The sequence below is a fragment of the Oryzias latipes genome, chromosome 6 (assembly GCF_053564925.1).
Source record: "Oryzias latipes strain Hd-rR chromosome 6, Olatipes_Hd-rR_3.1".
Taxonomy (NCBI): domain Eukaryota; kingdom Metazoa; phylum Chordata; class Actinopteri; order Beloniformes; family Adrianichthyidae; genus Oryzias; species Oryzias latipes.
The window spans coordinates 32015517-32027173 of record NC_136242.1 but is presented as its reverse complement, the minus strand read 5'-3'; the positions used below and the strand labels follow the sequence as shown (position 1 = coordinate 32027173).

Genomic DNA, 11657 nt, shown 5'->3' with positions numbered 1-11657 from the left:
ACTAGACAGTGCTCTGAACCTTTTTTCTTCAATGATTTGTGATCTTCACTGGTGTCCATGGATTACATGAAATCTTTCCACCTTTATCCACCTTTGTCATGGTAGGGAGAACACGTCAATGGAAGGGGGGGTCATAGCATAGCACAAGGGTTAAAGTTCCACTACAACTATATTTTTTCTATTGTAAAATCGTTCCAAGTGGTCTTTTAATCTTGATTATCAAGTTTTTAGCCCAAAACAAAAAGCCTTTGTTGTTTTTATAAGACATTTTCTGCAGCGCGGCAGGAGGTCAATAAAAATACATGGACCAAAGCTGAACATATTTACGCTTGGGTTTTCATACATTTTACATAAAAGTCCTCATAATTTGATCTACATCAACATAACAGTCATACCCATATCATGAAAATAGAACATTTTTGAGCTTTTATGTTCATTCCTCACAAAAAAACAACCCCAAATTATTTTGATTCATTCACGCATTTCTGAGCATTCCTCTAAAAACTTGCTCTCTGAGCTGAACTCAGCCCCTCCCAATCCACAAAAACCAGTAGGTTCTCAGAATGTGACGTCACAAAGTGGGGAACAGCCCTTCCAGGAAGAGTCTGCGCTGCCAGCTCCACCCCCAGGCTAACACACGCCCACTTTCTCCATAGAGCTGGTGATGATCGGCTACATGCTTTCATTTTCTATGTCCTACATGCAAATTCATCTTTGCAAAAGTTCCGATGTTTTGTCTGCAAGGTTGAAGTCATGAAAAGTATTCTCAGAGAAAGAGTCGATTTACTTCCAGGGCTGTGAAAATGACTCATTTCATGGAAAAATCGTTCCATAGGTTGTATATTATTATGTATAGGGATGTTTACTCTGAAAGACTTAAGAAGCATGAGACCCTTCAAACAAAGGTAGAAGCAATAACATAACATTTTTGAATAGTTATCACCACTATCTTGTTCACACCATCCCCATACTGGGCCATGCATCCATCCACTCGGTTTTGTTTTTTAAAATGTGAATATGTTGACTGTGCTTTTGTTCGTACACGAAAAGCTTTCAGAGTGATTCACACAGAGGCAGTTTAAAACTCTCTCCTTGTCATGGCGTCGTAGACGTAGCAGACCCAGATGCTGAAACCCGGAAGAAAACTCACAGCAAGGATGACTTTAAATGGATTTATTTTACCAGAGGTAAAAAGTTTCTGAGGGGATGTGGACGTATTTCCTCCGTGGATTGAACTTGGTGTTTCCTTTGAGCTGATGCAGATGAAGGGGAGGGGGCGACACGAACGCGTCGAACTGTGGATCCAGAGGGAGCGAGGCTTGGGCGCTGAGGACAGCGGGACCGGCTTGAGGTAAGGCGTGGACGCCGAAAACCAGCTTGGAACGAGGCGTGGATGCCGAGGACGGCAGGACCAGCGTGGAGGGGAGGAACCAGCGTGACCAAGGTAGGAACCTGAAGGTGAGCACAAGATGTGGTAAGTATGGAGACAAGATAAACTTAGCTGAGACTAAGAGGCCAGGCATAAGCACCGGAGTGAGTATAACAAACTGGCGTAGAATACTGGTGAGAGCTCCCTTATGAAGACCGGCAGGATGATGAGAAGATGAGGATCAGCTGGTTCCAATCAGCAAGGTGGTGAGAGCTGTAGGAGGGGGGGAGGTGAACTGACAGGCACCGTGACACTCCTCAGACTATAAGATGGTAGCTGATGAAGGTTTTTTGCTAAACTAAATGTTAAACTGAACTAAATTTGAAACAAACTTTATATTAAGTCACAGTATAAAAAAACAAATCTTGTTATCCCGCAGCTGCACGTTTGGAACGCCAAGATCTAACCGCAATGACAGTCAAAAGGGGATCAATAGAAACCATTTAAAGTGAAGTCTTTATACTGTGGTGCGGTCAAAGCACCAGACAGAAACTTCCATTAATTTAAGTCAAAGTTTGTCTGTAATTGGCCACATTTTCTTCTTTTTTTTCATACTTTTGATGAAAAAAGGAGCTTAGAAAAAGAAGAATAGGAGAATCAATACAGTTGTTTTTGATGACGGGCTGCACTGCAGCGTGTTGGAACAGCGGTTCAGACAACCAGAAAGAAAACAATCAGCAGAAATTAAGCAGGTCAATAATACATAGCCTGAGGGGATTCAGACATCATTGAAGAGCCTGTGTGGGATACTGTCTTCCTGTGGGCTTTAATATGGCTGCAAAATGCTGAAGCACCCAAATGGACAAGGACAAAAACAGGAGAAGTTAGATCGAGCAAAGGACTGCAAAAGGTTTTTTGTCTTTTGTTAGATGGTGTAATTGATCTACAGGAAAGGAAACACCGTTAAAAACCAGCCATCAGAGTCTGTGTCACGTTTAAAATGTTCAGGTTTTTCTGGTATATATATTTTCACCAAACAGAGAACTGAAATGGAAAAAAGGAAAATCAGGTTCAACAGTGATCGGTGCTACAGCAACATGTTATGTTTGGAATTAGGAGCATGCTCCCGATGTTATCAGCATTATGATCACATGTGTTGTAGCAACAGAAATGTTCTCTTTTTTATGTTTTCTGAATAATAGCCCCATCAGGGACGAACGATTTCAGGTAACAATTCCAGGTCGTGATTTATCAGTGTTGTCACAGAAAAACATCAAACAAACAAACAAACAAACAAACAAACAAACAAACAAACAAAATCTCCTTGCAGAGGAAACAATATGTTTAGGCACAACAACATTTTTTTTCTACAATTTTATATATTTGTTGTTATTCAGAAGAGATTACCATGAAAGTTTGCATATCATCTACATCCAGACCCCTCAGGTGAGATTGGATAAAGGTTCAGAGTTCATGAATGCAGGCTGGAGAAATTGGAAAGATTTACAAAACTATATTTAAATTGTACAAATTTGTGAAGGGGACCCCGTTGCTGTCCCGGTCTGGGTGGGCACTGTGGCAATGTTCCTGTGGGCGAGCTGACTGCCGGTATGAACCAGAGCCAATCCTTAAGTTCGTCTTTAAAAGTCACTTTTATGAGTATTCACTGTGCGTGGGGTCATGGGTCGCGTGTGTTAAAGGAGGGAAGTGAGGAGGGTGAAGGGTGATCTGTCATCTTTGCCAAACAAATCCCAGATAATTAAAGCTTTTATAATCATCCAGGGTGAGGTACGATCAAAGAAATGATTCTTTCTCAGCACAGAAGCATTCTTCAGGGCATGAAGGCTCCTATATGCTCCACATGGCGGTACAGTGTCCTATAAGGAGGAGACTGCTGGCTGCAAATGTAGGGACTCCCCTGTCAGCTATAATGGTTACAGAATGAGAACCATAAAGAGGCTCCTGTGGTCAAAAAATAGGTTATTTCCCCCCAAGAGAGAGTTCAGTTCTAGTCTGCTGGACATCTCTTAAGGATGAAAAATGCCAACAAATAGAGATATATTACTCCAAGATATTTATAATTTCTTATTCTGTTCATGCTTGCGGTTGTTAATTCCCTATTTCCCATCATCCTCTTGAACTTTTCAATAAGCACAGCCTTAAGCGTGTTTTAATTTGTCCACAACAACTGAAGTTTAAGGCACTATTAAGGCAAACGTTGAGTCTGTGCTGAGCAGGATTTTAAAGGCAACATTAGAAGGCTAACCCTGGGGGACATCACTGTGAGTAATCAGGAGATGTCCCCTTAGTGCCCTACTCGCCAATTTTAACTGCACCCCCCTTAGTACACACACCCCTCCCCCTTCAATGTATACATTCAAACATAAACACACACACATGCACACAAACACCCTCTCAAACACCCATACACGCACACACATTTTACAAGGAAGGTGGGACCTGGGTCCATCTGTCCCCTACCCCTTCCCTGGTGGGGGGTGCGGGCCCCTTGGCGATGGCGGCCGTGTCCCTTGGGTGCCGGCTCCCTGGGCCCGGCGGTGCTCTCTCCGCACGGTGGGGGGGTTCATATTACACCTGAGCCGGGGGTGTTCGTGTCCCTGGGGGGTGGGTCCTGGTCCTTGCCCCTGGGCGCTGGGCCCCGCCAAACTTCCAACATGGCCGAGCCTGGTCGGGCCATATTTATAACACCCCTTGTGGGCCGCCCTTTTTTCCCCGGGGTTCCCCCCTCCTGGGCGGGGGCGGCGGGCCCCTGCCTTGCTCCTACCTGGACCAACCGTGGGCCGGGTGGGTGGCTGCCTGGAGTGCGGAGCGGGTCTCCCTTGGGGGGTCCTGGCTCGTACCTGGGGTCGGGGCGGGGGGATGCCCGGAACTCCTGGGTGGTGTTGGGGTGCTCGTCTGGGGCTGTGGGCGTCCCTCTCCGGTGGGGCCCTGCGTTGGGCTCTTCCGGCGTGGCGGGGGGGCTGCTTTCCTGGCTGGTCTGGGGCGGCGCTCTCTTTCCCTCCGCGCCTCCCTGCTCTCTGGCTCTGGGGGCCTCGCGGCGGTCCTGCTGGCCCTGGCCTGGGTGGCGGTCTTGGTCGCCCGGGGGGCGGTTGTTCCCTGCCTGTTCCCGTATGGCGTTGGGGGAATTCCGGCTGCCGCTGCTGCTGCGGCGGGGGTCTGGGTGTGGGGGTGGCTGGGCGCTCCTCCTCCTTCTTTTCACATTCCACCATCCATTTTAGAAGAACATAAACACTCACTTGAGCACAGGTGTTAGCTCACCTTTGCACTAATAGTTTGCATGATTGAATGAATGAAAGATTTCACACTAGTTGGTTTAAAGGCATAGGTATGCGTTCGTGAACACTATCTGTTTTGTGTACATGTTGACATGTGGACATTTTTGCAGCTAGCAGGTGTGTTGATAATATTTGAGTGTGTGTGAACAGGCCCCGCCCTTTTTGTACTACATTAGAACCGTACCGTAATGATAAACAACCAGTAAACCTGTCTGCTCTATGCTGCTTCATGGTCTTACCCCCCTTGCCCTCCTATTATCACCCTCCTACCCCCCCCTCTCTCTCCTAGTCCCTCTCTCTTCTTCCCCTCTTTCCTTTTCCGTCCGGTCCAACACCAAAGATTTTCAAACATGATTGAAATTAATAAAGTTTGGCCACAATTACAAAAGGGGTTTATTCAGACATACCTTTGGTTTGTCTGAAGATTAATAACCCCTCTTGTTAAAGTAAAATATGTCCAACACAAGAGGCCCTCAGCTCTCATCTGCCTGCCTAGCTGTTGGACAGGACAAGTTTAATAAAAAAAAATATAAAAAAAAAATAAATAAATAGATGACATAGGAGGGGAAAAAAAAATTAACCTTTAGCACCAGCTACAAATATAAAGTAAGGAATTCCATATCGTTTTGGAGTACGTTTATATTTGAACCCCTGGATCAAAATGAAATAACACACGATATGAACATGTTAGGAATGTGGGCGTGGTTCTGCCCGGGTCCCAGGTGTGACAATCACAAGAACAAAAAGAATTGGACAGGACAAGTTTAAAAAAAAAAAAAAAAAAAAAAAAAAAAAAAGAAGGCTAACCCTTGGTTGGCTAACTCGGGTTGGCTAACTCCAACCCGTTTCGGCCCCTCTGGGCCTTCGAAACCATTTAATTGGCTAGAACCCCCCCCCCCCCCCCCTGCTGCGCCGGGAGGACCCAACGCGGGGGCCCCGCCCCAGAAGAGCGCTCACAGCCCCAGACGAGCCCCCCACCACCACCCAGGAGTTCTGGGCATCCCCCCAACCCAACCCCAGGTACGAGCCAGGATGGGGTTTAGTCTGTTTTCAGATTGCTGTCAAGCAGAGTTTTCTGTTTCGAACCAAGGTGGTTACTACGGTAACTAAGAAGGTAAGCTAATAAGTGTTTATGACGTATAGATTGACAGGAAAACAATGAGAAGCAATGTGTATTACATTAAAATGTAATCAGGTTTAATCAGGTTAATCAGTCACATTGTTGCTCCGCTACTGTGTTTAAATCCCATAATACCTGGCTTAGGTGGCCGTTTGGCTCAGTTGTTCTGCTTCGGCCACGAATTGTTTTCAGACTGAGGAATCTTAGAGCGAACCTGAGCTCAGTCCTATTGAAAAAGAATTGAGACCACCTCGAAAGATGGGTCAGAGAGCGGTTCCTGGTCCCAGACCAGGATCTGCTCGGATGTATTCAGACTGAAAATTTGTTCTGGATTATCGGTGGAAACAAGCTTTTATTCACTTTATGCGAACCAAATGTATCCAGTCTAAATACACCCTAATATTTAACCCTGAACACAAAGGAGATTTTTAGTTGAAAGAACAGAAAATCTATCACTTTAATTTTTCAGTCCTAGGTTGTGTATTAAGTGACTAAAATGGGCTCAGCACATTAATTAAATCTGCATTCAGCAAGTAGCTAAACCAAAAACAGGTGCATCGCTTAGCTGTGAACTTAAGGGCCCCACAGTGTTGTTTTGATCATTTTATTACTCCATTAAACAGTAACTGTAATAAAACTTTTGGGGCCAGTTTAAGGGAGAAATCTGTTCCATTTTGCTCTGTATTCACAACGTTCACAGTCTTTTCTTCTTTAAAATTAAGGTCACAGGGGTATCCTACATCTTTATTTTTCATCCTTCCTATCATACTGCAACTTTAAACTGCAAACTCAAAAGCTCTTGTAATTTCTCTTTTCATTATATCCCTCAACGATTGCCAGTTGTTACATAGTTAGCTGGGGAGTGTGCTCCGTCTAAGTGGGCTATCATATCTGAGATATGAAATTATGGGGGGGATTGCCCAATCATTTTGCTTATGTTGACTAAATTGCTGGATGTCTGTTATGATTTATTAATGTTTTTTACTTCAAATCTATTCCTGAAAACAACGATAAGCAAACATCACAGTGGGACTTCTCCAGTCTGTTTTCAAATGTGCTGTTCCGAGGTATTTTGCAGTTTTTGCTCATTGACTATATACAAGAACTGGACTGAGTGACCCTTCCCCCCTGGTGTTCCAAACAGGAAGTGCCTGTCTGTCCTGGGGGAAGATCCCTCATGTGGACACCTCTGAGGTTTCTTTGTTTTTTCCGGAATCCTGTTTTTTTAGGAGATTTTCCTTACCGCGAAGGAGGGTCTAAGGGCAGGGATGTCCAGTTTAGTTTAGTCTGTTTAGTTAAAGTTTAGTATTATCCTGTTGAATTTTATTCATTTATAATTCTTTTTGATTGTATGTTCACCTTACAATTACTGGTACGAAGCCCACTGAGACGACTGTTGTTGTGAATTTGGGCTATACAAATAAAATTGAATTGAATCCAAAGTCCCATAGACTTTTATAGATAAAATAAACAGCTGTTACTTAGTCATTCTATTGGTCTGAATAACCTTTCTTACTCTGATACCTTTTTTTTAGCACATTCTTGATAATCCTTGTTCTTTATTCTCACAATATTGTTTTCCGTTGTTCAAGTTATAAACTGACCAATCAGATGCCTCAATGAAAGTAGGTGTATCCTGCTGGCCCCTTCATCCAACATTGGAAACATTTGATTGACAGCATTGTGTAGCTTGCTTCATTGTAGTAGGGTTGTGGCCCTCCAACAAGCTCATTCCTGATTGGTACCTGCCAAAGAAATTTCGACTCCGACCAATTTGGACCAATCACTGCTTACTGAGGACATCTGGCTCCAACGTGGCGGCGTCCGTATTACAAAAAAAAGGGCAACTGAATTGACTGTGAATTGAAGTGACTTGTCACCAACAAATAAATACTAAAAAAGAATAAATACTGAGCAACATTGGTGGTTCAAACTAATTTAACAAATAATTACAGAATACAAGAACACTTTTTGGCAGTTGTCAGAATTCATTATTTAACGTGAATTGATAATAAAGAAACTGCTTTCTCATCAGGAACTGGAGGTGTAGGACCCAAAATTTCGCAGACCAGGCTTGGTGTCAGAAACATTTATAAATCAACTTAAACATGACAAAAACAACCCACACGGAGAACCAAAAAGGGCAACAAAGCAGATTATCTGACCAGGAAGCACTGAAAATCAGACACTTACAGTACAGACCAAAATTTTGGACAGACCTTCCCATTCAAATGAATGAGAAGGTGTGTCTAAACTTTTGGTCTGTACTGTACATAGACTGAGGGTAATTGACAAAAATGAAAACAGCTGAGGTCGATCATCAACATGAACTTGTAGAAGCAGACAGGGGAGCCACTCAAAACAAAAATATTATAAGAACCTGAAAAAACCCCAGAGATAAAACTAACAACCAAACCCATGAGCACAACCCTCAGTCATGGATGTCACATTTAGCAAACATAGAGGATTATTTTTAGACTTTCGTGTTCATGAAAATAATGTTCTACATAGGCTGGGACACCATCATCTCCACCACTTTGTGCTCTCTAATCCCCATGTTACTGTTGCACAGAGTCAAAGAAAACAATAACTATGTTGAATTGTTTCCAACCTGAGTCCTTTCCTTCAGAAAAATAAAAGTGACATCCTCAGAATGGATTCATACACAGTATACGTCCTTAGCATTTATGTAAATACGTATCCGTATTTTAGTCATGAAACTGTGGCCCTTTCGGCTCTCTTGAAACATAAAACACACACTGATAAGCCTGTTCAGGCATGCATTAAAGTGCTGCTTTGAAATGGAAGACCAAAGCAGCAGAAATGGAGCAATCAAGTCTTCCCCCGTCTTCCTCCCAACCATGCAGGCATCCCAACAACCCTGTTGTTACGTTTACACGGGCAGCTTAACCAGCGAGGAAAAGGGGATGGAAATACAAGCCCGTGAACAAGGACAGACACAAAACCCGAGCAATGGAGGGAGCTAAGGAGGATGAGTGGAAGCACATGAAAGAAATGAGATATAATTAGTATTATTTTTTCTGGCAGCTTGCTTTTATTCTGTCAAACCAGTTTTCCATTCTGCCTCACAGGACCCAGAACTATTCTCCTCAGTTTAGTTTACTGTCATTTGGATTTTAAGAAAATCATCTTCCCCACCGCATAATCTGTAATGAAATGCTTGGAATGCTCTTAATTTATGCCAAAGTGTTTTCTGTAACAAAAATGTAGCAGTATGATTAACCAATAAAGTGTCCAATTATCAACGATTGTCTACAGCAGTGTTCAAATGTCAGACCACAGCAGAAGCAAGAATTACAGTAGAGTACAGTGAGAGAAGCTGCTAAAATAATCTACTGTATCTGTGATGTCATCCATAGAAAATGGTTTACCTTCAGCTCCAACGAATAAAGTCAATTCACCATTTTTCCAGATAGGGGCATCGCCGTGTTGGAGCCAGACATTGTCAATTAGCCGGTCTGAATCGGTCTGAGTCAACATTTCTATGGCAACCATTTTCTCCAATCAGGGGTGAGCAAAGCTACACCACTACTACTTACTACCTACCATTGAGGCATCTGATTGGTCAGTGCATAACTTGAAAAACGTGAACTACAGAAAAATATCATGGAAAAAGGTGGATCATCAAGAACATGTTAAAAATATGTCAGAGTTAGAATTGTTATTCTGACCAATACAATAGTTTATTTCTATATAGAAGTCTATGGGATTTTGGCTTCTTGGACCTATCAGTACTTCCTGTTTGGAACGCCAGGGGGGAGGGGTTACTCAGTCCAGTTCGTATGTACAGTCAAGGCTAAAATCTGAAATCCCTCTCCCTCTCGAATTGGATCTTACAGGGAGCTGAGTTTGGGTTGTTTGAATTAAAGGCCTGTTATTTTGCATTTCAGTATTGTTATATTTTAGCAGTTTTTTAGTGGACTGGATCCTGTTCCTGTGGTAACACCATCATCCACACGAGTGACAAGTGTCTGCGGGTGAAAAATGGACAAACCTGTATGCAGGTGGTACAAACAAAATATCAAGGTCGTAGACTGCTCAGTGAGACTGTTGAGTGAAAATGTTCATGCACATTTAAGTGGTTGTAGTGAACACTCAAACAACAAGGAGGAGCCGGTTTAGCTCGTGCTGGTTTGCGGGGCCTTCCGTCCGTGAAACCCAGGTTCGAATCCGGGCTGCTCCCTGTTCCCTTCTCTACTTCTGTGCCAGTCCCAAGCCCGGTTGCTTTGAGAAGGTTGCGTCAGGAAGGGCATCCGGCGTAAAACATTGCCAAGTTTACCATGCGACTTGTTCGCTGTGGCGGCCCCTGATGGGAAAAAGCTGAAAGAGAAGCAGTGAACACTCAAACAACACATGAGGTCAGTAAGGGTGACGTAAGCGAGTTGTAACAAAATTACATTTTTTCAAGCCCCAAATTTAACTCAAGGTAAATGGTAACATGGTAAATGGCGTATACTTATATAGCGCTTTTTACCCTCTTTCAAAGGCCCAAAGCGCTTTACAGTCACAGACCCATTCACCCAGTCACACACACATTCACACACTGATGGCGGCTCCACTGCCGAACACTGGCGCCAACCTCCCACCAGAGGCAAGGGTTAGTGATAAATGTGCGCAGCTTCTCTGATTGTTAGATATTAGACAACAAGTAGACAATGTGTACATCCTACGGACGTCCTACAATCATTAAATATCACCTGCACAAAGTGTGCGCACAGGATTTGTGTGTGTTCAGTAAGGACCAGTGCATCTAAGGATTAGAGTCAAGGCACCATATGACAGCATCACCCGTACGTATTAGAGGCATGGAACTGATGAATACTTCACAGTACACTTAACAAACGCGACAATGGTAAGTTCTATTTCCATGACCGTATGAACCTCAAGAGACCTGTAAGACACACCGGTGCTCCCCTCAAGACGTGGCGGCCCCTCTCTGTGACCTGTTCGGGTCGACTCCCGTGTAGGTGCTGTGACTAAAGCTTTAGTTCACCTTTAATTTTAGAGGACATCTTCAGTGTTCTTCCCTTTCCAATTTCTTCTTGCATCACACAGACTTTGCTGCTCTTTTGCTAAATTATCATTCTTGGTTTTATTTCTCATTAAGTTTTGCATCCCAATGCAATATTTGGAATTGATGAGCCGTAAAACACGTCACACTAGTCTAATGTATATGCAAGTGTGCCTGTGCCATCAGGGAGAATTGTTTTTACCGAAGGAATGAAAATGTTTCCGGTTGAGGTCTAATTATCACTGTAATAAAGCTGTCAGATTTCAAAGGCAGGAAGTTCAGCTCTTTAAATAAATTGAAAGTCAAGCTTTGCTTAGATTCACACACATGCAGGTACGACTTAAACCCAATAAACAGGGTTTGATCAGAAATTTCCCTTCAAAAAATAAAGTTAAACACATGAGCATTACATCTAAATTCCTGACTTGAGGTATGTGATGTAATGTAACAAAGGGTCTTCTGGGTAGGAATAATTATAAGAGCAATATAATAAAAATGGTAGTCCTCTACTGCTCGGACGTGTGTCTCTGAGCTCCCTTATTTGAAACCTGACACTCCACTTAGCCGACACTGAACCCCAGAAAGCCGGTTACATTGGTGGAAGTGGTGGGGTCTAAATGAAATGTACCTGTCATGCGCACCAAAGAACACCTAAGGGAAAAGAAAAGATTCTGTTACATTAACTATGCGGAAGCCACTTTACGACTGAAAAGATTATTCGTTCTGAGGTTTACGTTTGAGCTTTTAGCCCATTAGGTTCTGTGTTAATAAAGTTTAATGGAAAGCAAATGGTGCACAAAACTAGCTGTCCAACTTTAGTCACAGATGCTTAGCTGCTCA

At 43.2% G+C, this 11657-nt stretch overlaps 1 long non-coding RNA gene across 1 annotated transcript; it reads right to left on the bottom strand.

Annotated features, from left to right (window-relative positions):
- Window positions 1-1158: 1158 nt before the first annotated feature.
- On the bottom strand, window positions 1159-2118 carry LOC144992498 (uncharacterized). The gene is made up of 2 exons (XR_013656485.1): window positions 1530-2118; window positions 1159-1452 (listed from the first exon to the last, which is right to left on the bottom strand). It is a non-coding gene; the product is annotated as an uncharacterized LOC144992498 (long non-coding RNA).
- Window positions 2119-11657: the final 9539 nt, after the last annotated feature.